The sequence below is a fragment of the Nerophis lumbriciformis genome, linkage group LG09 (assembly GCF_033978685.3).
Source record: "Nerophis lumbriciformis linkage group LG09, RoL_Nlum_v2.1, whole genome shotgun sequence".
NCBI classification, from domain to species: Eukaryota; Metazoa; Chordata; class Actinopteri; order Syngnathiformes; family Syngnathidae; genus Nerophis; species Nerophis lumbriciformis.
Window position 1 is genome coordinate 33,733,524 of NC_084556.2, and position 26,427 is coordinate 33,759,950.

General features: G+C 40.8%; 1 protein-coding gene and 1 long non-coding RNA gene across 2 annotated transcripts in view; one reads left to right on the top strand and one right to left on the bottom strand.

The window, feature by feature from the left end:
* Window positions 1-26,427, top strand: part of ntm (neurotrimin) — a 492,772-nt gene that overhangs the window by 74,107 nt on the left and 392,238 nt on the right. The gene's annotated exons all lie outside the window — the stretch shown is intronic.
* LOC133607088 (uncharacterized) lies at window positions 21,241-26,064 on the bottom strand. The gene is made up of 3 exons (XR_009815374.2): window positions 26,049-26,064; window positions 22,017-22,299; window positions 21,241-21,889 (listed from the first exon to the last, which is right to left on the bottom strand). It is a non-coding gene; the product is annotated as an uncharacterized lncRNA (long non-coding RNA).

A 26,427-nucleotide genomic window follows, 5' to 3' on the forward strand; every position in this document is an offset into this window, starting at 1 on the left:
ACCTTTATTTATAAACTGCAACATGTACAAACAGCTGAGAAACAATAATCAAAATAAGTATGGTGCCATTTAGGGATGTCCCGATCCGATATTTGGATCGGATCGGCCGCCGATTTTTGCCAAAAAATGCGTATCGGCAAGGCATGGGAAAATGCCGATCCAGATCCAGTTTAAAAAAAAAACTCCGGTCCGTGTTTTCCAACGCACCGATTTAAATAATACATTTCACTTTTCTGCTGCTCCCTGATTTCCGTTCCGCATTTTCCAGCACACCTTCAACACATCCACAGGTCTGTGGATTCTCACGCAGTTGCTTTTAGCTGCTGGCATTACACGACAGGCTCTTCTCACTCTTTCCTGTGTCTCCCTCTCACAGACAGTAAGCGCACCTTCTTACACACGTCACATACTGTCACGTCACACGTCACATACTGTCGGGACGGCGTGGCGCAGTGGGATAGTGGCCGTGCGCAACCCGAGGGTCTCTGGTTCAATCCCCACCTAGTACCAACCTCGTCATGTCCGTTGTGTCCTGAGCAAGACACTTCACCCTTGCTCCTGATGGGTGCTGGTTAGCGCCTTGCATGGCAGCTCCCTCCATCAGTGTGTGAATGTGTGTGTGAATGGGTAAATGTGGAAGTAGTGTCAAAGCGCTTTGAGTACCTTGAAGGTAGAAAAGCGCTATACAAGTACAACCCATTTATCATTTATCATTTACTGTCACGTCATACGTCACATACATATACGCCCTCTCCCAGCAGAGAGGTAGCAGCATGGCTAACATTAGCTGTGATGCTAGCCCAGCTGTGCGAGCAACGTTTCCTCTAAGGTGCGCGCCTGCGCAATTGCGCACTCGCACTGCTCAAGCGTCCTCTGCGCACGGCAAATCTATGCCACGCACAAAATCAAATAAAAAAATAAGCGCATAACAATTTTCGACACACGGACACGACAGAGAAAACAGTTTTCGTCATAATTGTTCAAATATTGTAACGTCTGTCGAGACGCTTATCTCTATTCGGCGCCACACCCCCACACCATCAAAATGCCGAGGCAAAAACTTCCAGATCAACACCGTTTGAAAAAATTAGTGATTTTTTTAGTTGTGATTTCCTTCTCTGCATGGAAGTTTAAAAGTAGCATATATTAATGCAGTATGAAGAAGAATGTTTTAATGTAGACATGCAAGCCTTGAAAGAACATTTTGAAAATCAAGACTACATTTCCTGCAAATGGGTGCATTTCTACCCTATATTTTAACTTTAGATTTATTCTCATATCAAACTCTTTTGGCTGTCTTTTTGACACTTACATCCAGCGCCCCCTTCCACACCCCGGATTGTAAATAATGTAAATAATTCAATGTGATTATCTTGTGTGATGACTGTATTATGATGATAGTATATATCTGATAGTATATATCTGTATCATGAATCAATTTAAGTGGACCCCGACTTAAACAAGTTGAAAAACTTATTCGGGTGTTACCATTTAGTGGTCAATTGTACGGAATATGTACTTCACTGTGCAACCTACTAATAAAAGTCTCAATCAATCAATCAAAACACATAGAATCATCATACTGCTGTGATTATATGCATCAAGTGTTCATTCAAGGCTAAGGCAAAATATCGAGATATATATCGTGTATTGCAATATGGCCTTAAAATATCTCAATATTAAAAAAAGGCCATATCGCCCAGCCCTAGTTCAATGATGCCATTTCTGTTTGTCATGTATAATTTTGTATATTTTGTGTTTATCCTTGAATAAACAGGTCAGTTTCTCGTTACCAACAAAAGTGTATTATTCAAACTCCCCTAATTCAGCTGGCTAGTTGTTATCAAGAGTACTGAAACCCTTTTCAACATGATTCTGACAACTAAGTAGGCTAAATAACTTTAAACTTTAATACATGCTCGGATAGGCCAGTATCGGTCAGTATCTGTATCGGTCAGTATCGGTATCGGATCGGAAGTGCAAAAACAATATCGGTATCAGATCGGAAGTGCAAAAACCTGGATCGGGACATCCCTAGTGCCAGTATGCTGTTTTTTTTCAATAACATACTGGAAAGGATAGAAATGTCTCTTTTATCCGATTATTAATCGATTAATCGAAGTAATAATCGACAGATTAATCAATTATCAAATTAATCGTTAGTTGCAGCCCTACACCTAATGTGTGTGTGACTATCAGTGGTACTTTAACTTTAATTAACCAGAAGGCTTAGCGCTGTAGACGGGAACCAGAAGTAGGTCTGAGCTACATTGTGCCGTTTGAGCAATAAAGAGTTGATACATTGTTAGACATTGCTGTTTCTGCTTCGTCTACACAAGAAACAAATATGCGTTTTGAGTGGATGTTCTCGTTTGAGCGCTGCTCAGACAAATTTGATCGGCAGAAATGACTCTGATTGGCCAAGATATGCGGGGAAGTTGCGGGCATTGGACAAAGTTGCTAGGCTGTGCATAATTCGCAGGGATTGGTTGAATTAATGTGAATTGGCGCAATCGCAACATTTCAAATTCCTGGAGGGACCGATTCATTATGTAACCATAAATAATAACCAACACATAAAGTATTTTTGTTTTTTATAGGAACTTATAAGAAAAGGCATCCACTGTGCGGACAGAATGCATTTAAAGAACCCAGAAGTAATGGTTGCTGAGGAGAACACAGAGCGAAATGTACACGTACAAGTGCGAGCATGTACGTGTGTATGAAGTAGACAATAAGGCACTCCCAAGGGTGCACTCTGGCGTGTATTGTAACAGCAAGATAGAGGGAAAAGGGCGCTGATAGGGTTTCTAATCAAATTGAATGGGACTCTGAGATGGAGGGAAAATAAGCGAGTGTGTGTTTGTGTGTGTGTGCGTTTGAATAAATGCACTGCTGGTAATCAAAGGCAAACGTGCTCCATCACACATACTACTAACTAGAAAAGCACTGGGAGAATGCAGACGTCCACCAAGCCCTATTTCCCAATTAAAAAAATTTTTGTGAGTACAGACGGTGATTTTGATCGGCCCCAAAATAAAATAACTTGTTCTTACTTCCTTAGCCTATTTCTGGCATTTCCTGAAAGTTTCATTAAAATCTGTCCGTAGCTTTTTGAATCATCTACAGCGGAATGAAATAAATGGAGTGAAACCTCTTGTCAGTCATCCACTCTCTTTGTCTCTGTAGGTGGAGGCAAGACAGCTAGCATGCACACAAAGAGAAGTTGAGACTCGTGATGTATACATATGGTGGTCCCCGGCGATCACATGACCTGCTGTCATAGATAGGGCTGCAACGATTAGTCGACATTGTCGTCAATAAAATTTGTCCCTGACAATTGTATCCATCCATCCATTTTCTACTACTTGTCCCTCTCGGGGTCGCGGGGTGGCTGGAGCCTATCCAAGCTGCATTTGAGCGAAAGGCGGGGTACACCCTCGACAAGTCGTCACCTCATTGCAGGGGCTGCTGACAATTATATTTGTTGACAATATTCGTGATGTCATCACTCATGTTTTTCCGGGCGGAAATGGGTCGGAAATTGTTTATTTTCTTTAGAACGTACCAAGTCTTGTTCTTGCCTACAAGTTAGAAAACACTTGATTCTGACCACTTTCATGCCTTTTGACTATGGAGATTTGCTTTTTAATGAATGCACCCAACACTTATTTGATAAAACTGGATACCGTTTTATTACTGGTTGTGGCAACCTTGTCCACAATTGCATGCATTGGCAAACTGTCCATCTTTGTCTGTCCGCAGATAGGTTCCCAGAGCCAATACAAGTCTTAGGGGAAAAAACCCTTCAGATTTGCGGCTCTGTGGTCATTGAAGGATTTAAGGCCCTGTCTACATTAAGCCGGATAACTCCTTAAACGAATAATTATTTAGCCTGAGCCCCGTTTCTGCCTCACTAAACCATCGTTTAAGGTCCCCCTCCTCGGACAATTTTTTACACGGGTAAGTGTAAAAAATTCTTGAATCTCCGGCTCTTAGCTTTGTATGGACTCATTGATCGTTTACAAACTGAGTTCGAAGAGGAAGTGACGGCAAAAAGACCGCACCCCACACAGGAAGTGACGTCAGAAAGGATGCGCCACAGCTAGCTTCATAACAACCTGTTTGCACTCGGAGGTAAACACTAGAAAGATGGAGGCGAGTCATTCAGACATGCCCTTGTTTCCCCTTCCTCTACATGTACAGACGCTTGTAGAAATCACATATCAATACGATTGCAACTATTTTGTATACAACACTTCTCAGACAGCAAGAGAACTTTCGAATGTCCGGCCGGGTCAGCTGTGATTCTACTTATGGAAAAACTTTGAACTTCCATTTGTCGAAGGAGAGACAACAAGAATGCAGGTTCCCATGGATGTGATAAAAAAAGGTAGTGTGTGCTTTGTATTACCTGGCCGACGAGGAAAGACTACAGAAAACATCGAATGCATTTGGACTGGCAAAGCAGACTTTGTCACTTATTGTCCGCCATGTATGTCACAGACTCAACGTCTAGGTCCAGAGTATATAAAGTCACCAAAAATGAATGGACAATTAAGGTGAAGGCAAAAGAGTGAGAAGTGTCCTGACCGGATATCTAGATCCCTAGATTGATTGATGTAAAATGTTCTTTATTACATTTTTTACTTTCACTTTTCCATTAAAGATTTGATTCATTTATGATAGCTCAGGTGTGATTCACTACCATAGGGCCCCACAGCACACTGGATTCCAGTTGATTGACATACCACAACACTGGATAGAAATGCCACAACACTGGATATTGTTCAGATAAGTTCCATTTAATTTAACAACTTGCACACAAAGCAACACTGGGGGTGACTATGATGTGCACATTTTCCGCGCATGCGTATTAGGTCGCGTTGTGCCGGCGGACGGAGGGGGGCAGGGGGTCTTAAACGACCATTGTGTGTGTGAAGGCAAGGATAAGGATTGATTGATTGATTGAGACTTTTATTAGTAGGTTGCACAGTGAAGTACATATTCCGTACAATTGACCACTATATGGTAACACCCGAATAAGTTTTTCAACTTGTTTAAGTCGGGGTCCACTTAAATTGATTCATGATACAGATATATACTATCATCATAATACAGTCATCACACACAATAATCATCAGGGTGTATACATTGAATTATTTACATTATTTACAATTCGGGGTGTGGAGGGGTGGGGGGGGGTGGGGGTGGGGTTGGTTTGGTTGTTATCAAGTCATCAACAATTGATAACAGAGAAATGGATATTGAAACAGTGTAGGTCTGACTTGGTAGGATATGTACAGCAAGTAGTGGACATAGAGAGAGAGAGAGAGAGAGATCAGAAGGCATAAGAAAAATATCTGCATTTGATTGTTTACATTTGATTATTAACAACAATCCGGGGAGGGTGTTAGTTTAGGGTTGAAGTTGCCTGGAGGTGTTCTTTAAGTGCGGTTTCGAAGGAGGATAGAGATGCCCTTTCTTTTATCCCTGTTGGGAGCGCATGGGTTTAACGTGGTTAGTAGAGCTCCCCCTGGTGTTGTGGTTTTGTTGGTCATTTACGTTAAGGAAGTAGTTTGACATGTACTTCGGTATCAGGGAGGTGTAGCGGATTTTATAGACTAGGCTCAGTGCAAGTTGTTTTACTCTGTCCTCCACCCTGAGCCAGCCCACTTTGGAGAAGTGGGTAGGAGTGAGGTGGGATCTGGGGTGGAGGTCTAGAAGTAATCTGACTAGCTTGTTCTGGGATGTTTGGAGTCTAGATTTGAGGGTTTTGGAGGTGCTAGGGTACCAGGAGGTGCATGCGTAATCGAAAAAGGGTTGAACAAGAGTTCCCGCCAGAACCCTCATGGTGCTTTTGTTGACCAGAGAGGAGATTCTTTAGAGTGAATTAGTGAATTATATTTATATAGCGCTTTTCTCTAGTGACTCAAAGCGCTTTACATAGTGAAAACCCAATATCTAAGTTACATTTAAACCAGTGTGGGTGGCACTGGGAGCAGGTAGGTAAAGTGTCTTGCCCAAGGACACAACGGCAGTGACTAGGATGGCGGAAGCGGGGATCGAACCTGCAACCCTCAGGTTGATGGCACGGCCACTCTACCAACCGAGCTATACCGCCCCCAGAAATCTCGTTCGTTGGTTGACCTTTTTGATTACCTTGGTTGCCATTTTATCACAGGAAAGATTAGCCTCTAGAATGGAACCTAGGTAGGTGACCTCATCCTTCCTGGTGATAACAATGTCACCCACTTTTATAGTGAAGTCATTGACTTTCTTAAGGTTGATGTGGGACCCAAAGAGGATGGATTCTGTTTTACCCAAGTGTATGGATAGCTTGTTGTCAGCGAGCCAGGTGCAAGTTCTACAGAGTTCAGCACTGAGGATTTTCTCCACCTGTGACTTCAAACAAGAACAATTCACAGTCGCATGCCGATGACAAGTCGTTTATGTATATTAGGAACAGTAAAGGCCCCAATATACTGCCTTGGGGGACTCCACAACTCACTGAGAGGGGGGGGGACACGGTGCCGTTCACCTCTACCACCTGTTCCCTCCCCTCCAAGTAAGAGTGCATCCAGCTCGATGAGGTTTTGTCAAATCCGATTGCTCTGAGCTTATCCAACAGTATAGCGTGGTCAACGGTGTCAAAGGCCTTCTGAAGATCCAGCATGACCATGCCGCAGTATCTGCCCGCGTCCACCTCATGTTTGCACAGGTTAGGTGGGATTTACCCTGGATAACCTTAGCCGGTTTAGTGTAGAAGGGGCCTAAGGCTACCTGAACTGATCACTTTGGGGGACTTTTAGTCCATTTTAAAGGATCGGGAAAATAGATCAATTCGGCACTGTACTTGTTTTTACTGAAACATTTTATTTTTTACCTATAGCTGGGTTGCACATTACATCATATCCATTTTTCTTCTTCGAGGCTTAATTCACACGATGGTCAAGCAGCTTGAGTGTAGCATTAAAACAAGTGAGAATGAGTGAAGAGTTTGAACAGAAAATGCCGTATTGCTGTTCTGGTCTTGGGTGTTCCAATTGTTCAAATAGAGAGCTAGGAAAGAGCTTTCATAGACTCCCGAAAGAAGTGGTTCATAAAGGTAATAAAGTGAGGAAAAAAAGAAAGTGCGTCAAAGGAAATGACTTAAAAATATTCACTTTCATCATCTTGTGGTGTACAATCGGACCATGCTTGTCTGAAGCGATCACCTTGTAAAATATTTGTTTGAACATTTGTTTGAGAAACTTTCTGTGATACAATCCAGTTTATTCTCTACTATATTAGTAGTGTTTGATAGCAAAAATAAACGTAAAGAAAGAACAGGAGATCACATTGTGTTCTTTTGTGGTTTATATGCCTAAATATAAGTACGACGACCTGATTGTGCAAATGAACTAACATCATGTTAAGTCCTAGTAATAAATATTGTGATTGTTGGATCAATCCACCTTATTTTTGTTGTCAATTTTCATAACAGAAACGAAAAGCTTAAGTAGTTGTTGTTGTGTAGGAAAACCAAATGCTTTATTCGACATGGATGACAATATTACACCGTCTTTAGTGATATTTTTAGCGTCAAGAAAATATCCGTAATAGTATTAATACACGGGATGAATACATCTCTCGTAGGCTCAACAGCATATACTGAATCTTGATGATATCGCTAGCAAACATTGCTGAACAACAGGGACATATATGCTAAATAATGAAACAAAATATGAATTTCACACCATTAAAACAACTGCAGAATTGCGCAGGAAATCAACTGCAAACAAACGTATCCTTTTTCTCTTTAGCGTCACGATAACAGCAGCACGGCACTCGTTATGTCAATCAAACACGTTACTTACCGATGCACGAATAAGTCCAAGTTTGTCTTTTACTGAGCAGTAACCTTTTAGTGATGATAAATGGTTTAAATCTTTAAAACAATATTTTTTCTCTAGAGTGTAAAAATCCACTCCATCCCATTTGAAATATTTTTTTCATAATCATTTTTGAAGTACATATGCCTCCAAACCTTTCAAAATACGCCCAAATCTGCACTGATTCAGGTTAATAAACAGTAGCCTAATGGGTCTCTAGACCATTGCCTGAAACCCAGTAGTGCCTGGATGTGCCTCTAGGTCACATGATTGCAACCCAGCTATAAATGCCCATTATAAATACACTTGCATGCAGCTGAATCAGCTCGAAAAGCCAAGGCACCAAAAGTATTCTTTAAATTTGTCCCCAATGTTGTTATGTTTAATGTTAGTACTATTAATTTGATACATATTTTATTGTCAACTAAAACTAATTGTTAGCTAACCTTGCGTATATAAATTTGAGTTATTGTTAGTGTTAGACATATTTTATAACTAAACTTGACATAAGACTCGCTAAAGTGGTGGTGACAATGGAATAACTAAATAAACATTGAAATAGCTGTCTATGAATGTTCTCATTCATCCATGTCATTATGATCTCAGGGCACTCAATCGGTCGCAACTGGACTATTTGGTTTGTCTTGGAAAACGTTTTGCCTCTCATCCGAGTACGCTTCATCAGTTGTGCTCATAGACTTAGATTGGTCAGTTCTAGTCTAGCGGCTGGTGCCAAAACCCGAAATGTTTATATTCCAAAAAAACAGGAGGGTGTACCTGGGCAGGGATGATGATCGTTGTGAGAAAAACAACCGTTTTGATGCAAACAAAAAATCTTAACTGTCAAAGCCAACAACAGTAGTTGAAGTGTAATTTCCCCTCGTTAGCATTGAGTTATTGTGTGGCAGAACGATTGCTGTGGATCGACTACAAACAGTCCTAAATAGTCGGAATCCCCAATGTAAGCATTCCATTCAGTTGTAAACAAATGGTACAAATTGCATTCTGGTCACCTTCTGTGACAATAATGTTTCTAACTTGTGTTATTTGTATGAGGCTAAATTGCATTGTCTTTTAGGAATTGTTGAAAGGACAGTGTTGTGTGTGGGAAACAGGTGGTGTTGCAGACAGAGATAGCAGCAAACTAATCCTCACCTCGATAGCAGAAAATAAACAATGTGTATTACAAGTATCATTATCACTAGACTACAAGGAATAGCTAAACATGCTACATTATACGCCATAGGAGGATACAAGAATCCATGTTAGCCGCTAAGCGAGAGCTCTTGAATGTAAACAGGGGTGGGCGGATCGATACAAATATCGACAGTAACGATACCAAGTATAGTATCAGTGTATGGTCGATACTACAGTGATTAGACTGATTTTTTTTTCTTCTCATCACAAATTAGTTTTTTGTTTTTTAATATGTTCAGTTCAGTTTCAGTTTATTTTGAACATGCACACGATACAATGTAATGCATCACATGTTTTTTTTAAAATTGTTTACAGGACTTTAAATCACAGCCAATAGTAGCTTTCGCTTATGTTTAGTTATTTTGCGTCATTGAATTTATTTTGCTTAAAATATTGTGTGTAGTAAAAAGAAATGAGAAAATAATGTAAATATTTGATTTATATTGTTAAACTGCCAACCTGTGTGTTGTTTTTATAATTGTGATCAAACATTTAATCAGCCAAAGATGTCAAAACAGAAAGTAACCAGATATTAACAGTAAATTAGCAAGTAGATTAACAGTTTAATGAAACAATACAACTGGGAATAATGCAATATATTACCGCATATTTTAGCAGTCAAATTAGGACCAGACCCCTTTTGAAATAAGTATATATATATATATATATATATATATATATATATATATACTTATTTCAAAAGGGGTCTGGTCCTAATTTGACTGCTAAAATATATATATTTATTTATTTATTTATTTATTTATTTTTTTTTTTAATTGTAAATGGGTACTCAAATCTCAATGTACTCACTAGTACTTTAAAAATGCAGGCCGCTATAAGTAAGCACGGTATTTGTGCAACACTGAAGGTGGGGAGCACCATATGTCTGTGAAGAGCACCCTCGCAGGAAGGAGGAGTCTACGGTAGCTTGGAGGCGCAAGACATGATGGAGAGAAAAATCAATTTTCGATGTGAAGAAGCGGCAGCTCTCCTCGGAGCTGCTCTTGGATGAGCAAACTCCTTACTCTAGCCATTGTTGTTAAAATTGCACATTTGTAGGGCTTTCAGACCAATAATTAGTTTTCTGTCCTCCAAATCAAGTTGACCAGTCCAGACAAGGCAAAACAGACAGCTCTGTAAATGACCAGTGACCAAAGAGCGTGTTGTATATTAACAAATCATGTGTCCTCATTTGGTTTTCTGTGAAATATTTTGTGAAGATATTTGAAAGTAACAGTAGATGTCATTCAAAGCTATTAATCCAAATCTATAGTCTAGTTTTTAAACAGATTTTAAGAGGTATCAATCTTTTCCGTTTCACGCGGTGAGTCAAATTAAGCCGCAGACAAAGAAACTGCAAGCATTTCCAGAATAAGATCAATGAGGACTTTGTTTAGGAAATGCACTTGACCTTTAAAGGAGAACTTTACTTTTTTATTTATTTTGCCTATCATTAACAATCATAACGAGAGACAAGAAGACAGATGTATTTTTGTATGCATTCTAACGCATCAATAAACCTAAATAAAAGTCTGCTTACAATGGAGTCAAAAAGAGGTCCTGCAATCCGCCTATAAAGCCTTCTAAATGCCATCCAACAACACTCCATTTACATTTTGTGACCTGAATATTACCTAAGTATAAGTGATATTGTTATTATAAGCCCTAACACAGACAAACTATAGCCGCGCCATGATCAGAGAGAGCCAACTAGCTTGTATGGCTGTATTGACATCATCGGCTGGTTAGCTGCTTTGTCGCCTCGGAGCTTGTGAAAGTTTATTCTAGATCATAAATAATGCCCCTCACCTTCATAGTTGAAGGATGAAGACGGAACCTGACAAGTTGGTCAATTTTGGCATCAAATTTAGACCCGGACATGGCCAGAGACACGATTCCACCCCTCCACACTGCTTTTTTTGGCGAGGATCATGAGTCATTCTTCATCAAAATGGGATTATAACAACATCCTAGCAGTCGGTATCCCAGTGACAGCAGACATTGTACAGTAAGTGATATTTGATCATATTTGTTGTCTGTGATGATGTCTGCAGGGAGTAGAAATGATGCGTTTTTGAAATTATTGCACCGCCACATGCTGAAAATGATCAAAATTTGTATATATTACACGTTATTATCAATGTGTAAGTGATATTTATCATATTTGTTGTCTGTGATGATGTCTGCAGGGAGTAGAAATTATGCGTTTTTGAAATTATTGCACCACCATATGCTGAAAATGATCAACATTTGTATATATTACACTTTATTATCAATGTAGATAGATAGATGGATAGTACTTTATTGATTCCTTCAGGAGAGTTCCCTCAGGAAAATAAAAATTCCAGCAGCAGTGTACAGCATTGAGATCGAATTTAAAAAGTAAAAAGTAAATAATGGAGGTATAAATGGATACAAAATACAAAAATATTACAATAGAATGTAAATAAAGAGCAACAATGAGAATACAAATATAACAGTAAAATAAGAATATAACAAGAGAAACTAGGCATGTTTCTATTACTTCATTACATACTTACAGCCTGCATACAAAACCTATATGGAAGTGTTTGGATGTTTTTAAGCGCTGTATAGGCAGAATAGAGCGACTTCCATTGGCTCCGTTGTAAGCGGACTTTTGCTCACATTTATTTACTAGTTAGAATGCATAAAAAAAGACAAATGCGTGCTTGTCTTACATAAGGATTGTGAATGATAGGCAATTTCCCCCAAAAATTGTGAATTTCTCCTTTAAGCATAGAAAGGATGTCTGTATTCTTAAAGGCTTACACACAATCAAAAAAAGAACACCCAGTCTCTATTTGTATGTATTACATGGAGGGCATATTCTCTATTTTGAGTTACATCTTGGTTCATATTTACATCAGTTCTCAAAAAGTATCCACTGTCATTAAATCGTCTCTGACAGCTTTGAGAAATATATTATGGCAAATAGATCACTCTGACACCATCCTAATGATTTAACTGCCATTAGTGTTGCGCAAATGACTTCCCCTCTCCATCTTAATGATCAAATGGAGAATTGACCCGCAAGACTAAATTAGGTGAGAAGATCTGTGATACACAAACCCTGGAAAAATGATGGAATCACCAGACTTGAAGGATGTTCATTCAGTTTAATTTTGCAGAAAAAAAACAGATAGTAGACACGACCCAAATGTCATTTCAAATAGAAACTTTCTGGCTTTTAGAAACACTAAATTAAATCAGAAAATACTATGGAATCACTCTATTCTGAGGTTAAACATGGAGTCATGAACACACTAGTAGTATATTGCTGCAACCCCTTTGGCTTTTATAACGGCTTGCAGTCCCTGAGGCATGGATGTAACAAGTGACAAACAATACACAGTATCAATCTTACTCCAACTTTTTCTTATTGATCCTCTGGCTGAGAGCTTGTCCTAAAGTCCAAATAAGTACATCCACTATGCTGTGATGTCACAACGTAGCCAGACTTCAAACCCCCCAAACAGAGATCTCCAAAACCAAGTTCAAGCCAAAATGCATGAACCTTTTGATTTGAAGCATTGCTTGACAAGAGTATCTGACCTTGTAACAGCATTTATAAGTCGGATAAATATTAAATCATCAGCCCTTTGAGACACTTGTGATTTAGGGCTATATAAATAAACATTGATTGATTGATTGATTGATCATATGTACCATTTAAAAATGCATCACGAATACTATTCTGAAATACTAAAAAAAATGGACAGCTAAGCCTGCACACAGTGTTTGGTGATTATTTATCTTACACATTGTTCTCATACTTGTAAGACCACCAAATCTCTGGTGCTCAATGTATTAAAAGGCAGATCTTGTCCTATCCACTTGATTCACCTTGGTACCTGGTTGCACCGAGTCCAGGGAATTATAAGATGGCGTATTTGCTGATGTGCTGTTTTGTACTGCTGCAGCGGTAGCACAAGCTGAATGGAAATGAAGTCGACTAAACCTACATACAATTAAAAAAAGAAAAGAGCCACACTTTACAAATACTTCAAACACGTATATATTGGCAATATTCGCGATATTTTGGCATTTCCGTCATTATTTGAACTTGTCTTGTGTTTGTCACTGTAGATCAGGGGTCTCAAACTCAATTTACCTGGGAGCCACTGGATGCAGAAACTGGGTGAGGCTGGGCCGCAAGAAAATGTTTCTTAAAAAAATCTAACATGCACTTTTTAATGAATTCACCTTCTTTGAATGGCTATCCCGCCCTAGCAACATACTTGCCAACCCTCCCGATTTTTCCGGGAGACTCACAAATTTCAGTGCCCCTCCCGACAATCTCCAGGGCAACCATTCTCCCGAATTTGTCCCGATTTTCACCCGGACAACAATATTGGGCGTGCCATGATGGCACTGCCTTAAACGTCCTCTACAACCTGTCGTTGGGTTCACTTTTTCACCATACAAACAGCGTGCCGGCCCAGTCACATGTTGAATGAGGCTTCTGCAGACACACGTAAGTGAGTGCAAGACATACTTGGTCAACAGCCATACAGGTCACACTGAGGGTCGCCGTATAAACAACTTTATCACTGTTACAAGTATGCACCACACTGTGAACCCACACCAAACAAGAATGACAAACACATTTCGGGAGAACATCCGCACCGTAAGACAACATAAATACAACAGAACAAATACCCAGAACACCTTGCAGCACTAACTCTTCCGGGCTACAATATACACCCCGGCTACCACCAAACCCCGCCCCCCTCAGCCGACGCACGGGGTGGGGGGTGGGGGGGTTTGGTGGTAGCGGGGGTGTATATTGTAGCCCGGAAGAGTTAGGGCTGCATGGGATTCTGGGTATTTGTTCTGCTGTGTTTATGTTGTGTTATGGTGCGGATGTTCTCCCGAAATGTGTTTGTCATTCTTGTTTGGTGTGGGTTCACAGTGTGGCGCATATTTGTAACAGTGTTAAAGTTGTTTATACGGCCACCCTCAGTGTGACCTGTATGGCTGTTGACCAAGTATGTCTTGCAGTCACTTACGTGTGTGTACAGAAGTCAAATACAACATGTGACTGGGCTGGCACGCTGTTTGTACAGGTTGTAGAGGGCGCGAAAGGCAGTGCCATCACTGCACGCCCTTAATATTGTTGTTTGGGTGAAAATCAGCAGACATTCGAGAGAATGGTTGCCCTGAAATTCGGGAGGGTTGGCAAGTATGACGCTGTCAAGCGCCATTCATATAAAACTTGCGGGCCGCACTAACATTAAATTTTCATATTAAGGTGCGGGCCGCAAAATAACGTCTCGCGGGCCGCAATTGGCCCGCGGGCCGCGTGTCTGAGACCCTTGCTGTACATATAAGGAAAATAGGCTGGTAGCATTTCATGGTTAGTCTGCTGCTGCTTTGTATAATGGAGACCTCACACCCGTTAAATGTTTTCTACAGGATTAGTCTATAACATGCATTTCAAAAGTTGCTTGTTACATCTTACTGCAGAACCTGTTCCATGAAAGGGCCCTTCTGATGCTGATAACATTGGCACTTATTTCATAATATTTTACCATAAAATTATGTCGACAGATCAAATTCAAAGAGCCAAAGAAGAGCTAGATACACATCAGTGTCTACATTATGCAGCTTAATAGTATTCATGTCGTAAACAAGAAAGTGTAGGTCTGTTTCATGCTCCTAGCAGGGGAAACAAGCTCGGCTGCACAGCAGAGAAAAAACAGAAAAAAAATAAGCTGCTATTCTTCTATTGTGCGTCCTCTTCTACTGATGTTTTATTGCTGCGTGACCAGGGTGCCAAAAACATTCAATAGTTTTACATGCTTTTATCCACACTGTCTATCCGGGGAGATGGGTATTGTGCTGGACATGACATCACACCAAGAGGAGGCAAAATATTGAGTCTGGAGATGGAAAGTGGGTGATCCAAGTACAGTAGTTTATCTACCAATTACTCAAAAACTAATCGACATCATGGGAAATGGCTGCCAGATTCATTTCCAGGAGGAAAAAAACAAAGAACACATTTGTGATTTTTCAGTTATTTGGACACTATGGCACGGTGGAACAGGGGTTAGTGCTTGTGCCTCACAATACAAAGGTCCTGAGTAGTCCTGAGTTCAATCCCGGGCTCGGAATATTTCTGTATGGAGTTTGCTTGTTCTCCCCGTGACTGCGTGGGTTCCCTCCGGGTACTCCGGCTTCCTCCCACCTCCAAAGACATGCACCTGGGGATAGGTTGATTGGCAACACTAAATTGGCCCTAGTGTGTGAATGTTGTCTGTCTATCTGTGTTGGCCCTGTGATAAGGTGGCGGCTTGTCCAGGGTGTACCCCGCCTTCCGCCCGAATGCAGCTGAGATAGGCTCCAGCACCCCCCGCGACCCCAAAAGGGACAAGCGGTATAAAATGGATGGATGGATGGGTCTTTTAAAGGGGAACTGCACTTTTTTGGAATTTTGTCTATCATTCACAATGCCTATGTAAGACAAGCACACATATGAATGTATTTTTTGTATGCACTGTAACTCGAAAATAAGTATTAGCAAAAGTCAGCCAACAATGGACCTAATGGGAGTTGCTCTATTTCGCCTTTAAGGCACTTTAAAATGCATCTAAAAACCTCCATTAAGGTTTTACTGTGCATCCGGGAAAGTATTCACAACACTTTGCTTTTTCTACATTTTGTTTTGTTCCAGCTTTATTCCAAAATAAAATAAATCCATTTTTGTACTCAACATTTTACACACAATACCCCATAATGGCTGTAGACCTCTGAGACATAATTGTCTTGAGCAGGCCTGGGCAATTATTTTGACTAGGGGGCCACATTTAGAGAAAAAAAATGTGTCTATGGGCCGGTATATCTATTTTTAGGAACACAAATACAAAACCTTACAATAATGTCTGATTGAATGCTAAAACGTTATGACAGACCGCCTTAAAAAACAGTGAAATATGAACACGAAGGGTACAAAATAAACCCACCTACAATCTGATATATCTGATAAATCACTAAGCTTTAGAACTTTGTTGTGAAAATCTCCTTCCGCGTCTGTGGAAACGCTTCCTGCCCACACTGCTTGGTGCTTCGTCTGAGCTGCTGTGACGTAGATTACCATAGTAACTAATTAGATGACCATAGTAACTGGTATATCATCCCAAAGCGCAGATTCCAACCATTGAAATACAAACCCCGTTTCCATATGAGTTGGGAAATTGTGTTAGATGTAAATATAAACGGAATACAATTATTTGCAAATCATTTTCAACCCATGTTCAGTTGAATATGCTACAAAGACAACATAGTTGATGTTCAAACTGATAAAATAATTTTTTTTTGCAAATAATCATTAACTTTAGAATTTGATGCCAGCAACACGTGACAAAGAAGTTGGGAAAGGTGGCAATAAATAATGATAAAGTTGAGGAATGCTCATCAAACACTTATTTGGAACATCCCACAGGTGAACAGGCACATTGGGAACAGGTGGGTGCCATGATTGGGTATAAAAGTAGATTCCATGAAATGCTCAGTCATTCACAAACAAGGATGGGGCGAGGGTCACCACGTTGTCAACAAATGTGTAAGCAAATTGTTGAACAGTTTAAGAAAAACCTCTCAACCAGCTATTGCAAGGAATTTAGGGATTTCACCATCTACGGTCCGTAATATCATCAAAGGGTTCAGAGAATCTGGAGAAATCACTGCACGTAAGCAGTTAAGCCTGTGACCTTCGATCCCTCAGGCTGTACTGCATCAACAAGCGACATCAGTGTGTAAAGGATATCACCACATGGCTCAGGAACACTTCAGAAACCCACTGTCAGTAACTACAGTTGGTCGCTACATCTGTAAGTGCAAGTTAAAACTCTCCTATGCAAGGCGAAAACAGTTTATCAACAACAACCAGAAACGCCGTCGGCTTCGCTGGGCCTGAGCTCATCTAAGATGGACTGATACAAAGTGGAAAAGTGTTCTGTGGTCTGACGAGTCCACATTTCAAATTGTTTTTGGAAACTGTGGACGTCGTGTCCTCCGGACCAAAGAGGAAAAGAACCATCCGGATTGTTATAGGCGCAAAGTTGAAAAGTCAGCATCTGTGATGGTATGGGGGTGTATTAGTGCCCAAGACATGGGTAACTTACACATCTGTGAAGGCGCCATTAATGCTGAAAGGTACATACAGGTTTTGGAGCAACTTGTGTTGCCATCCAAGCAACGTTACCATGGACGCCCCAGCTTATTTCAGCAAGACAATGCCAAGCCACGTGATACATCAACGTAGCTTCATAGTAAAAGAATGCGGGTACTAGACTGGTCTGCCTGTAGTCCAGACCTGTCTCCCATTGAAAATGTGTGGCGCATTATGAAGCCTAAAATACCACAACGGAGACCCCGGACTGTTGAACAACTTAAGCTGTACATCAGGCAAGAATGGGAAAGAATTCCACCTGAGAAGCTTAAAAAATGTGTCTCCTCAGATCCCAAACATTTACTGAGTGTTGTTAAAAGGAAAGGCCATGTAACACAGTGGTGAACATGCCCTTTCCCAACTACTTTGGCACGTGTTGCAGCCATGAAATTCTAAGTTAATTATTATTTGCAAAAAAATAAATAAAGTTTATGAGTTTGAACATCAAATATGTTGTCTTTGTAGTGCATTCAATTGAATATGGGTTGAAAAGGATTTGCAAATCATTGTATTCCGTTTATATTTACATCTAACACAATTTCCCATTTCATATGGAAATGGGGTTTGTACTTTGTATAATTCAAGACTTACGGTCATTTGAAAACATCACTGCACATCATAATGGCAGCAACAGTTTCCATCTTTAAGATCTCAAAAAATTATTTGGGAATGTCCGGCGGGCCAGATTGAAAAGCTCAACGGGCCGCATGTGGCCCCCGGGCCTTAATTTGCCCAGGTCTGGTCTTGAGGCACAAATCTGGGGAAGGGTACAGAAAAATATCTGCTGCCCTGAAGGTCCCAATGAGCACAGTGGGCTCCATCAGCCGTAAATGGAAGAAGTTTAGAACCACCAAGACTCTTCCTTGAGCTGGCCATCTGTCTAAACTGAGTGATCGGGGGAAGAGAGCCCTATTGAAGGGAAGTGACCAAGAACCCGATGGTCACTCTCTCAGAGCTACAGCATTCCTCTGTAGCGAGAGGAGAATCTTCCAGAAGGACAACCATCTCTGCAGCAACCCACCAATCGGCCTGTATGGTATAGTGAACAGACGGAAGCCATTTATTCGTAAAGTGTTTGCCAAAATGCACCTGAAAGACTCTCAGACCATGAGAAACCAAATTCTCTGGTCTGATGAGACAAAGATTGAACTCTTTGGCATTAATGCCAGGCATCATGTTTGGAGGAAACCACCTCATCATCAGGCCAATACCATACAGTGAAACATGGTGATGGCAGCGTCATGCTGCGGGGATAGAGGGAAAGGTGAATGCAGCAATGTACAGAGACATCCTGGATGAAAACCTGCTCTAGAGCGCACTTTAACTCAGACTGGGGCAACGGTTCATCTTTCAGCAGGACAACGAGCCTAAACACACAGCCAAAATATCACATCTCTGGGGGAATCTTAAAATGGCTGTAAACCAACGCTTCCCATCCAATCTGATCGCGCTTGAGAGGTGCTGCAAAGAGGAATGAACAAAACAGTTTTTTTATTTAACCTTTATTTAACCAGGAAAGTCCCACTGAGATTCAAAAACCTTGGTTTGAGCAAAACATCAATATTACACAATAATTACAATAAACAATAAAAACTAGCACTTTTTCTTGCTTTCAAAGTCATTTTGTGATGTATTCCCTGAATTTGTAAATGATAAAAAAAAATGGGGAAAAAATTTTATTAAAAAAAAAAAAAAGAAAATATCTATCTAACCACTCTATTAAAGTGGAAGCTCAATTTACAAACTTAATTAGTTTTTAAACGTTGTTTGCAAACTGAAACGTGTGTATAGTGAAGCAGAGTTTGTGACGATCTGTCACATTATGTCTTATGTTTCCTTTGTTTGTGATTATTTCCTGTGTAGCGCTCTTATTTTTGGTTCCTTTTCTTGCACGTCTCCCCGACCCCTCTTTCCCCTCACCTGTCGCTGATTGGCAGCCTGGCCACACCTAGTAGTGGTTGTCAATAAGCTGGCTTCTATAAATGCCTCACCCTTTCGTCAGGACTCGAGGATTGCTTCTGTTACTGACTTTTAGCTGCATGCCGTGTGCATGATTGCTCATCCTGTGTTAAATATAATTAAATACTTGTCTTACCTGCACGTCATCCTCCTGTCTCCTGCATCTTGCGGTCACAACTACAGCAGCCATGCGAGTACGTGACAGAGTTTCTCCGAAGAAACAATGTAAACATGAATAATTGATTGTAGCCTTGACAAAAGTCCATATTTTAGTAAAAAAATACTGCACACTTTTGAAGACACAAATATATATATATATATATATATATGTATATATATATATATATATATATATATATATATATATATATATATATATATATATATATATATATAAAAAAGGACTGTCAAGTGATACATTTTTTAAATCAGATTAATCATGATAAATCACTGGTTAATATGTGCATGCATAAATACAATTTGCTGAAGAATATACCCCAATATTTGGGTACAAATGCAATTTGGTAGTCAGAATGTCATACAGGAACATTTTTTAAATGTTTTACTGAACTGCAAGACATTGATTTTCTCAAAACCTGGTGAAAATGAGTACAGCAAAATTTAAGTGCATATTTTGAAAGTATTTGCAATTTGCAATAATCTTTTAAACAAAGTACAGTTACTAATCGATAATGTAGTAAATACACCCATAAACAACTTGACGTAGTGCACCATTTACTCTTCTTTAGTTTAAACAGGTGTTTAAACAAACATGCTTGTTTACATTTTTTAGATGATGACATGGCACCCCAAACCATCACTGATGGTGGAAACTTTACACTAGACTTCAGGCAACGTGGATCCTGTGCCTCTTCTGTCTTCCTCCAGACTCTGGGACCTCGATTTCCAAAGGAAATGCAAAATTTGCATGGTTGGGTGATGGTTTGGGGTGCCATGTCATCTGCTGGTGTCGGTCCACTCTGTTTCCTGAGATCCAGGGTCAACGCAGCCGTCTACCAGCAAGTTTTAGAGCACTTCATGCTTCCTGCTGCTGACCTGCTCTATGGAGATAGAGATTTCAAGTTCCAACAGGACTTGGCGCCTGCACACAGCGCAAAATCTACCCGTGCCTGGTTTACGGACCATGGTATTTCTGTTCTAAATTGGCCCGCCAACTCCCCTGACCTTAGCCCCATAGAAAATCTGTGGGGTATTGTGAAAAGGAAGATGCAGAATGCCAGACCCAAAAACGCAGAAGAGTTGAAGGCCACTATCAGAGCAACCTGGGCTCTCATAACACCTGAGCAGTGCCAGAAACTCATCGACTCCATGCCACGCCGCATTAACGCAGTAATTGAGGCAAAAGGAGCTCCAACCAAGTATTGAGTATTGTACATGCTCATATTTTTCATTTTCATACTTTTCAGTTGGCCAACATTTCTAAAAATCCCTTTTTTGTATTAGCCTTAAGTAATATTCTAATTTTGTGACACACGGAATTTTGGATTTTCATTTGTTGCCACTTCAAATCATCAAAATTAAATGAAATAAACATTTGAATGCATCAGTCTGTGTGCAATGAATAAATATAATGTACAAGTTACACCTTTTGAATGCAATTACTGAAATAAATCAAGTTTTTCAAAATAGTCTAATTTACTGGCTTTTACCTGTATATGTGTATATATATATATATGTATATGTGTATATATATATATATATATATATATATATATATATATATATATATATATATATATATATATATATATATATATATATATATATATATATATATATATATATATGAAATGCTTGACTTGGTGAATTCTAGCTGTTAATATACTCCTCCCCTCTTAACCACGCCCCCAACCACGCCACGCCCCCAGCCACCTCCCGAAATCGGAGGTCTCAAGGTTGGCATGTATGCTGCCAGGATGCATTTGATAAACCCCTTTTCTCAAATATGTATAGGTCGTTTATGTACTATAGATTTGTGCGTTTCATGGGAAAGGTCACATAAATAGTTACATCACGTCGTCGGGCTGGTTCGGGCCACAGGACCTCATCAACATCACAGGCAATATTGTCCATAGTCAAACAACGTGGGAATGCCGCACCGAGCCTTGGAACACCTTCACAGCCACACCCATAGCCCTGAGAAGGTTCTCTCTGGTGTAGGGTTGGTGGTCATAGACCTTCCACCGCCATGATAAGAAGAACTTTTCTATTGGGTTTAGGAATGGAGAGTAGGGTGGCAGACACACATTAATAAATTGCTGGTTGATGTTAAACCACTCTCTGACCTGGATGCTGCGATGGAAAATAACATTGTCCCAGAGGATGAAATATATGGAAAGATCAGCAGGCTCCGGAATCTGCTGGTCGTGGTGATCAGCTGGCCTAGCATTCAGGTGGTGACGGTCATGCAAGACATCTCTGAGCTCTCCTTGAATGGTGAGGAGGCACTCAGTGTTGTAGGCGCAGAGTTCAGCATGCCGGTGGAGAAGCCCTCTAAAATTCATGGCAGCGCAGAGAGTGATGTTTCCTCCACGATAGCTCTCCGTCTTATGATGTTACGGCCTCTCCTCCTCTTTTTTGTGAAGTTGATGCCAGACCCCATAAATTCATGGGGTCTGGCCATGGACTCCAACCCGAAGATCCTCTGTGGAAACAAATAGCGTTTTCAGGTGTTCGGAAAGACGGTCAATACAGCACATTACAGTACGATAGTATAATATTGTATGTAAAGTACTGTAGTCCACCGTGTACATGGATTGTACTGTACTTACTTGCACATACTGGTGACGTAGGTGTTTTATTCTGTCAGAGTTGCGCTCAATGGGTACCCTATAGCCCTGCATCATGCGTACTCTCTGGCACTTGAGGACTCTGTCTATGGTTGTCAGGCTGACATTGTCAGTGGTCCGAAAGTTCAAATTGTCATCAATAATTTTCTCCCGTATCTCCCGTAGTCTCATCACATTGTTCTTGCATACCATATCCACAATGAGGACTTCTTGGACCGGTGTGAATCTTGAAGCCCTCCCACCTGCACGTGGCAATCTTTCAACTCTAGAGAAACAAACATACAGTTATTTGGTCAGAACTGGTCCTTGCAGTACACACTTTTACTGTAACCATGATTGCACTTGTCTGTATGTAGGTGCGCTCCACTATACTGCTGTATACTGTAAACCCCTACTGTAGTGACTACAGTACTGTAAAAAACTACTACATACAGTGCCTGTTGTGTTCTCCCTTGTATCAGCCTGTTGTGGCGTTGGAGGAAATGTTACATTTATACGCCGCAATTCACTGTATATTTTAAACCAACATAAGGGGGTAATGGGTCAACAATCTATTTTTTTATCCACACACAACATTACAGCTAGCTTAAATGTTATCACACACACAAATAAGGCTCGTTGGTGGTTGAAATGGCCGCGCCTGTTTGTACAAAATGTAAACAGGATGTGACGTAGGTGGGTCCGCCTCTTTTGAAATGGCTGTTTCCGCGTGTACAGGCTGTGATATCATAATATCAACCCCTGATGGCTTCAAGGGGCATGCAAAATGAATAAATGAAGCATTCGTACGTCGAGACATGAGATATTTGGCGCGATGTAAACGTTCCTAATCCGCAAAGGTCACAAATAGAGGCATTTGTAAATCGAGATCCACTGTATTGATCATATACTGACAATATCCTTGGTGTTCTAAGCACAAATGTCCTGTGTTTTTTCAAGCTGGGTTAGCGGCTAGTTTAGCGATTAGCACGCCTTCTTATCTGCTCCTGCCTGTGTTTACTCCATGTGTTACATGTTTAGCCTCTTGTAAGATATTAGTTGGTTTTTTTGCGGCAGTGGATGTAATTATTAACTTAGGGGAGAGGCTTCACATTGTGTATGGAGATACATAGTTAGCTGATAGGTGCCTCTGTCAGCTGGGGGTCCAATAATAAAAAAAAAAAATCAGCCAAAGGGGATCAGCTTGTCATCAGCATTAAAAAACATTAATGGACATTGACCGATCACATACTTTTTCACAGACATTGGCCAATGCTGATAGGTGGCCCATTGATCGGTTACTCTACCTCTAGCTCCTCTCTCGCAAATTCCACTCTAGTATTGCTGGGCTTCAGCCAGAATCAGTTAGGGCTCATTTGAGTCGACAAGTAGGTCGGCTCCTCTGGCTTTGTGCCGGTAAGTTGTTTTTTTTGTCTACCACCAGACTTTTTTGGCCCTTCAGGATGACCCTCAGGATATTTTAAGAAATTTTAAATCACTGTCTTACTGTGTCCAACCTCGGCAGAAATGGTCCGGTGAAAGAGGCCTTGCTTGCTTCAGCAATCTTTCCCCCTTCAAAGACAAAAGCCTTTTTGCATTTGCCTTCAGGAGGCCATTACAGTGTGAAAGCCTGACATAAAATGACATGGGACTTAAATGTTTGATCTGTCTGTATGAGTTTGAATACAGTTTTCAATAAATGGCCAACATGAAAAATATTGTTAAAATGAAGTAATTACAAATAATTAATATCAGCGACTGGGATGGGAATCAGCACCTCCAAGTCCGAGTCCATGGTTCTCTCCCGGAAAAGGGTGGAGTGCCATCTCCGGGTTGGGGAGGAGATCTTGCCCCAAGTGGAGGAGTTCAAGTACCTCGGAGTCTTGTTCACGAGTGGGGGAAGAGTGGATCGTGAGATCGACAGGCGGATCGGTGCGGCGTCTTCAGTAATGCGGACGCTTTATCGATCCGTTGTGGTGAAGAAGGAGCTGAGCCGGAAGGCAAAGCTCTCGATTTACCGGTCGATCTACGTTCCCATCCTCACCTATGGTCATGAGCTTTGGGTCATGACCGAAAGGACAAGATCACGGGTACAAGCGGCCGAAATGAGTTTCCTCCGCCGAGTGGCGGGGCTCTCCCTTAGAGATAGGGTGAGAAGCTCTGTCATTCGGGGGGAGCTCAAAGTAAAGCCGCTGCTCCTCCACATCGAGAGGAGCCGGATGAGGTGGTTCGGGCATCTGGTCAGGATGCCACCCGAACGCCTCCCTAGGAAGGTGTTTCGGGCACGTCCGACCGGTAGGAGGCCACGGGGAAGACCCAGGACACGCTGGGAAGACTATCTCTCCCGGCTGGCCTGGGAACGCCTCGGGATCCCCCGGGAGGAGCTGGGCGAAGTGGCTGGGGAGAGGGAAGTCTGGGCTTCCCTGCTTAAGCTGCTGCCCCCGCAACACGACCTCGGATAAGCGGAAGAAGATGGATGGATGGATGGATAATATCAGTATTCCATTAACCTTAATTAACAGTATTTCTGCGTACCTACATGCAGTATACAGGGGCAGCTTAGTAAATGAGAATATTGTCCACAAGTAGTGGACAATTCAGACTGTGAGGTCATTTAAAGGCAAAACCAACTTTTCTTGCCTATTGGTACCTGCTTTTGTGTTTTTGTGATCTGCATAAGTCCTGAAAATTCAAAAATCAAACCACGGAGGCATTGAGGAGATATTTATCAAATAAACTTGCCTTCCTTCAAACTTCCGCCAAACGAGCCATTTGGAATTTGCTTTGTCCTGTGATGTCAGAAAAATATTTACCATATATAGTAAATATTTACCCAAAAAGCTTTGCGCGACTTTGCAAGTTTTAATTTATGTACGAGTCCACATGTGTATTATGAAACCCAATGAACGAAAATGCTCTGTTGTTGGTTGCTTTGACCAGCAAAAGTCACTACATACATTTTCAGCCTCATTTGAAGTAAGAAGTGCTTTACTTTTAACTATGATTCGTGGCAATGTGCCTTCAACTGTGAAGAAGTCGCTCCTTGTGTGTGCAAACCACTTCGAAATGTCCTGCTTCATAAACTTGCGCCAGTATCACGATCGATTTTCCGAGAAAAATCAAAACACAACTACTTTTAATGGCAGGCTAGGTGCCTACTATTTATGGCAATTGTGGAGACAATGGCTACGTTTACAGTGCAGGCCAAAATGGCCAAAATCTGTTTTTTTTCGAAGTTAAATTTTTTTCCAGCTGACTGTTTACACTGTGATCTTTATCAGACTCCAGTGTAAACGCGCAAAGGCCCCAATGTGGCCTCGACGTCACTTGCATGCGCGCTTCGATAAAGTGAAAACAAAGGAAGGAGACCGGATTCCGCAAATTAACAAGGTAGTCGCTACTACGACTACCAAATAAAATAAAAGATGCCACCATAGATATGGTCGCCACATCTTAAAAATCTGCATTTTTTTACGTGAAAATAAATGAAAGTAATATAATATATGAACAGATATATGCAGTGTAATATATTAGTGAGGGTTCTAATCTTTTTATGGCTGTTAAGTAGGGCTGCAACAACTAATCGATTAAATTGATTCTAAAAATAGTTGGCGATTAATTTAGTCATCGATTGGTTGGATCTATGCTATGCGCATGCGCAGAGGCTACAATTATTTATTTTATTGTATTTTTTTAACCTTTATTTATAAACTGCAACATTTACAAACAGCTGAGAAACAATAATCAAAATAATAGGGGTGTAACGGTACGTGTATTTGTATCGAACCGTTTCGGTACGGGGGTTTCGGTTCGGTGCAGAGGTGTACCGAACGAGTTTCCACACGGACATATTAAGTAGCGTACTGCACGTTGTGTAAATGTGACAGTTTGACCCCACACTGTCACTGTTTGACCTTTGGACTTCCTCACAAACCGTGCACATTTGTTGGGAAGCTCAACATGGACACAAACATTCAATCTTGTTAGCCAGTGAAAAGCATGTGCTCAACCAACAAATTGCTACCTGTCACTCACCATGGCTCTGAACAATTGACCAAAAGAGTCAGGGTGGGGTTGAGGGCTTTATATAGGTGACCACACCTGCATTCACTAATTAGGCCAAATTTGGGTCGAACCATGATCTTCAAATGCTGGGTGTTACAGAAGGACACTGGACATTTAAAAGTTGTGTTGTCTAAGCCTGAATATACTGTGTACAAAAATGACTGCTCTACACATGCAAAAGTACCATGTGAATACTTTTTAGACATGTGATGGTTATTTATGGTGAAATTTACAAAATAACTGTTTTCTTAATTTCCCCTGTCAAATTGGTCCCAGCTAGTGGGCGGGGCTAAGGGCTATTTAAGTTGGAAAATGCCGTTTTTCTGACAGTCTGCTGTCGGTCACTGCC